Raw genomic sequence first — 6000 nt, 5'->3', positions numbered from 1 at the left:
TAAAAACAAATTCAAATTCCCCAAAACATAGTAAAAATTAAAGTAAAAAAAATTAAATAAAAAATTAACAAATTAAAAGCTGAATTAAAATAAAATATCAGCTACAACAAATATTCAATCTCCAGTAAAAATTGTTTCAAACAAATGAACAACAAAAGTAAACTTGAGAAAAAAAAAAAACTAATGAAAAAGAAATTGAAAAACAAAACAGAATGGAAAATGAAAAGCGAGAGTAAAACAACAAAAAACATTTCAAAGAAAAAAGCGCATTTCAAATAAGGCGTAGATGGAGTGAAACTCGCTCCGAAATAAAAGTTGACTTTTGGTGCCATGTGAGTGGCGGCGGCGGCAACGTTGCGCCAAGCGGCGGCGGCCTGCCGATGTTCGTCGGCTTCTCATACATATGCCGAAGTGAAAAATTTTTTGCTTTTGGCCTTACGCATGACGCTGCTTGCACGCACGCACGCACACGCGCCGCCATCCCGACTCTCGGGCTTGACACGTCCATGTGACAAATGAAGGCTGAGCTCGCTGAACTAAAACACACCTGTTGCAGGGGTCAAAAGGTTAATTACACACACATTTGGGGGGGTGTTGTGTTGTCAGGCCGCTTTATCGCTCGTTTATTCTCCACAAAGTTCCGCAACGTGCTCGGGGTTTGTTTTGGAATGTATTTGGAAGGCCTGTGGAACAGAACTGCAAGATGAGGACACCTCTGGATTAATTTTTGGGTTTTAATTTTTTTTTTTCGGTACCTGATGTGAGCTCGTTGAGTTTGAGTTTTTGTTTCGTGTGAAGTTTGGCCTCGCGGTCAGGTCATCGACTTTGCACTTTTGGCCAGCTTGCGTGTTGCTCACTTGTTTACTCATTTTTATTCATATTTATAAAATTAGAATTTTTTTAATGGTCTCTTTTTAGATTTTTTTTGCATTAATTATTGTACTCTTACACACTATTTTATTAGAGAGAGAGAGAAAATGTCGAATTTTTTTGAAAGACCTTTTGCTTTTTATGTCAAGTAAGTATTGTTGAAAATGGCGGGGTTTTTTTCTATAATTTTTGTATTCAATTAAATTATTTTTTGGGGATCTTTTCCATCAAATAACAGTTTTGTTCTTGTGGGTTTATTTAATTGCAGATAATTAACACAACAAGACACCTGCAAAAACACAAGCGCACACACACATTAACACAAAACCCTTGGTAAGTGTGTGTGTTCGTGTGTGTTTATTAACCGGCATGTGTGGCACATTTGTCAAAACATGGACGGTCTTGTTAATACGCAACCAGCTCCGATGATTCGTTGGTTTCACATCACCAACTCAACCAACCAGCTCTGCGATTTTTCTTTTTTTTTTTCTTTTTGACGAAGCAGCGTCATTATGCAAACGTTTCCTCTTGTTTATGTGGAAAGAGATTTCGATAAACAATAACAGTGTTTGCAAACATTCCCTCCCTCACACATCTGCTCCTCGATTTACATCTCTTGACACGCTCGAAACGACATCAGCAGCATCCGCAGCATCGGTCATCAATCTATTCCTAAAACATGGTTGAAATACTGGAATAGAAGTACTGGTCAGCTACAGTTGTTGATGAAAGGGTTCAAGTCCCAGTTCTGTTCTTAGACCCAAACACAGTCCTGGTCCAGGTCTTGGTCATGTCTTGTTTTTGGACCTTACATTGGTTCTGGTCCAGGGTCCCTGTTCTTATGTATATCTAATTAAAACACTAGTCAGTCAAGTACGATATTTAATGGTTGAAATGTCCTGGACTCAGTTCTGGTCCTGGTCTAGGTGCCTGTCCTCGTCCCCTTAAATTGATCTATTCAGTTCTAAGTGTGCTCACATCATGCAAGTTCATGATGCAACTAGTTTAGGGTCTCCAATCATTTGTTTTGGTGTCAATGACCCGGATTTAAAAATGAGACATCCGACTCTGAACCGGGCTTTGACAGTCAACGGACTGAAATACGAGCAGAACACATGCAGGAGACTAAGAGAACCTTAGAGTCCATGAGAACACTGCAGTCTTTCTTACTCACACTTCCCACCTCATCAACCTCGAGCCTTTTCTCTGTGGCACGAGCAGCTCGTAAGAAAAAAAAAATGTGAGCCAGCGGCGGTCGGAGTTTCTCCCAGCGTTTTGTCACGGCCAGCTCCAACTTAAATATAATGTGGGCTCGCACGCTCCTTGGCTGAGCTGGGCCCCAATGACGCCGGGAGAACAAGTGGTAATTTACAAGGGCTCGCCTTAACAGCCCCAAAGCAGCACCACCCAGTCTGCACACGTTGAGGTCCATCAGCCAAGTCTAAAAAATAAGTCAGACTTACTGGACTATTCGGATCAGTCCTGCTCTTGGTCGCGGTCCTCAACTAGGTTAGTCGGATAATTAAATCGTTAATGGGTCCGGGGCGTTGTCCTGGTTTCTCAACCAGGCCGTAGTCCTGATCCCAGATCTGGGGTTGGTTCCTATCTTGGACCCTGTCTTGGCCCAGGGTCCACTCCATTTTACTGGTTTCTGAGCTTCTAAAATATGAGTCAGATAGTTACCAGAGATATTTAAGTCCTGATCCCTGATATCATAGTAACACTATTTCATTATAACGTCGAGTGACGCAAAGTTGAGTCTTGTTGAAAAGTCCGGAAATTACAAAAAGACAGCGGCTCAAGCCATCTCTTGGACTTTTGTTGTTTATTTTTACACACAAAGAAAGAGGAAATCTTTACATTCAAGCCTATTTTTGTCACATTTCTTTGACCTTTTCCAATTTCTCAGACATGCTTGCTTAACTTTAGTGTGTGTATGTGTGTGTGTCACTGTTTGCTTTGGTTAATGAGCGGAAGGAAGGTGAACCAATCCACATTTGTTGTGTATGTGAGCGAGTGAAGGTGGGTGGGTAGGTGGGTGTGCACCTTGGGCCACACATCTCACCTCTGCTGATTGTGAGGCCCTCCTTGAGTAAACACATGCATGCAAGACTTAGTAACGAGGAATTCAACCTGTGAAAAGGAGGAAGGGAGCAATGAACGAATGAAGGAAGGAGTCATCCATCCATCACAGTCCAGACTAAAAACTCAGAGGAAATTCTGTGAAAGTTATTTCTACGACATTTAAAGCAATATTTCCCATAGATGAGAATGACACAGTGAGAAGGTGGAAAGAGGGGAACCGTTTTCTTCCTTTCGTATTTCTTTTCCGAGTGGGCGCCACTCTCAACTTCGTGTTGTATTGTGTAAAACGGTTCAACAGACAGGAAGACATATTCCACAATGCAAGCGTCTTTTCTATTAACAACTCAAGTCTCAAGTCTCCCATTTATCATCATGAAGGTCACTGATGAGCTGTCCTTTGCCAGGCGGGTTAAAATCTGGACTGGATTGGACTGTACTGGTCGCCTGTCACACTGATGAGCCGCCATCAGACCTCGAGACAATTTTAAATTGTGACGAGAAAAACAAGTGAAGCGAGCAGGCATCCTTTGGGAATGCGGGAGAAACATGCAAACGCCACACAAGAAGGCTGGAACCGGAGTTGCATCCGGAGGGTCTTCATCTTGACCAATGACTCAGTCAAACTGAGATTTATTATTGTTATGGTTACTATTCTTACTTTATTTATAGCCATTATTATTATTGTTTCCATGTCAAGATTAGAAAGACAAACGTGACACACCTCAATATACCCATGAGATGATCTCACCCTCGACGCAGGCCCCCCTTCCATGTAAACTATGAGAGTCCTGGGAGAATCTCACAAGGGGGGCTTCTGGGGGGTTGTCGTAATGGTCCATTCGGGAAATGGATGTAAATGCAGATGCATTGACCCAGACGAAGTATGGTGGTATGCAGGGGGGGTCAATGTGTAACTCTAACCCCTCGAGGGGTAAGGAATGGAGGCCTAGTGTACAGTCTGTGTCCCGGCTCCGTCTATCAGCCTTGTTAATCAAGACAACTTCCACTCTGATGACTGCAGTACTGTTCTGAACCTGATACGCCAAGGACTATTTCTTTGGAATTTCGTTTGCAACTTGATCAGACCCTGGCAGTCCCTGCTTGGATACAGGAAGTCTCTAGTCTGATACGATTACTGGTCTAGAGGCCCCAGTCCTGGTCTCAATCCTGGTACTGGCACTGGTCAAATCATCGCATTGTCTTGGCACCTATACTGATTCCGTTGATTGTTCTGGTTCTGTTTCTGTTGTTGTTCTTTCTCCCTGTCCTAGTTCTGGTATTATGATCCTCAAAAAACACCATAGAGTCTGTCCTTGTCCCTGTCCTGGCTAGTTGATCCTCGAAAGTACAATCAGATCCAGTTACCTGTTTAGAGATCCTGGTCTATGTCCTGGTATGGGTCTCAAGCCTGGTACCGGACCTCATCCTAATTCTGGTTAATCCAACTCATAAATACTACACAGATAATTACAGGTCAAATTGTCCTGGTCGTGGTCCTAATCCCAGTTCCTGTCCTGGTTTTCAGATCCACTCAAAATTGTTTTTGGTTCATATGTCCCTGGCTTGGCTTCCTGATTCTCTCTTATAAGATAAAGAGCTCCCGGCACCCGTACCTGTCCTGGCTGATTCGTTAAAATACTTGTTAGATGCAGTAACTGGCCCTAAATGTCCAGATCACTGCTAGGTCCTGGTCCCGGTCCTGATCCTGTGTTTGGTTTACGCAACCCCTGAAGATTGAGAGACAGTAGGCTGTCAAAGTAAGCAGAAGTTATTTCCATGAACTTGAAGTGTTGTCACTAAACTAACGATCACCCCAACTACATTCGCATAAGCTAATATTAGCGCTAAAGACATTTGGCTAAATGTCATTTAAAAACAAAGGGACCCTTAGCAGACATGCTACCGAGCCGTGATGGTGTCTAGAAGCTAGTGGCTAATTAGCATTACAATTACCCGTACACATCCAAACAGTAAAAAATGATTGCACAAGTGTGGAAGATTATCGAGAAACATTAGCATGTCCGATTAGCGTGATGCCACATGTCCTGCTTCCATCAAGATGGAGCTGATAAAAAGTCATCACGAGCGCTCTCCCGCTTGTGAAAGAATTGCTTGTTTTCCTCCACAATCAAATCATGTTAACCGATTGGGAAGAACTTCAACTTGGTCAAGGCATTTTCTCTTTTTCTTTTGTTAGCAGGATTTTACAAATAAAAGACTAAGATTATTAAACTTTGGAGTGTCGACGTGGTTTGATTTTGTTGAGTTTTTGGTTAGGAAACATTGCTCTCCGATATTTGACTTTCACTAAGTAAAATGTAAACCATTACATGTATGCGTCAAGATTGGATACACAACAAAATGGCCACGATTTTAATAAGAATGAAAATCGACCTACACCAAAAAAGTCTGAAGGGTGAGAAAAGCCACACTTAGGCCAAATACTCCTTCTGCAAACATGCTCGCAGGCTAGCGGGAGGGCTAACAAGACTAATTGGTGGTGCGATGCATTTGAGCCCGTCTGACAAAACAACCCACCAATCCCATCACAAGTGTGAATGACTTTAATTAGCGCTTATCTGCCCAGCAAGCGCTAGTTTGTTTTCTTTTGGGCGGGGTTGGCAAACTCTTTAACCCACACGTACACACACAGACAGACACACACGGGGGGTGGGCTATGTCGCACTAATCATCTGCCCAGCGTGCGACCAATCAAACAATTTGCACTGAAGTTAAGACAAACAGCGCACTCCCTTTGCTGGGAGACCACCCCCTGTGGCGGCTAACAAGACCCTGTTAACCTCACACACGCGCACACACACTCAAACACACAGTAGACATCTTAATACCAAAAGCAACTCTCATAGCCTCAGACATTGTCAAAATACATATAAGACCACTAAAGTGCAATAAAAAAGACGTCATGTCGTCCTAAAGTTGTCACGTTGTTCAGAAGCTGCAGTCAAGAGTAGTGACAGCGAGGATGACGCTTTTTCCTACTTTCTGTCTGCCACCTGAAGACCTCGCCTGGCCTCTTGTGCCATT

This window comes from Idiotropiscis lumnitzeri, chromosome 12 (genome assembly GCF_059441095.1).
Source record: "Idiotropiscis lumnitzeri isolate Australia: NSW breed Sydney's pygmy pipehorse chromosome 12, RoL_Ilum_1.0, whole genome shotgun sequence".
NCBI lineage: Eukaryota > Metazoa > Chordata > Actinopteri > Syngnathiformes > Syngnathidae > Idiotropiscis > Idiotropiscis lumnitzeri.
Note: the sequence above shows the minus strand (reverse complement) of the source record.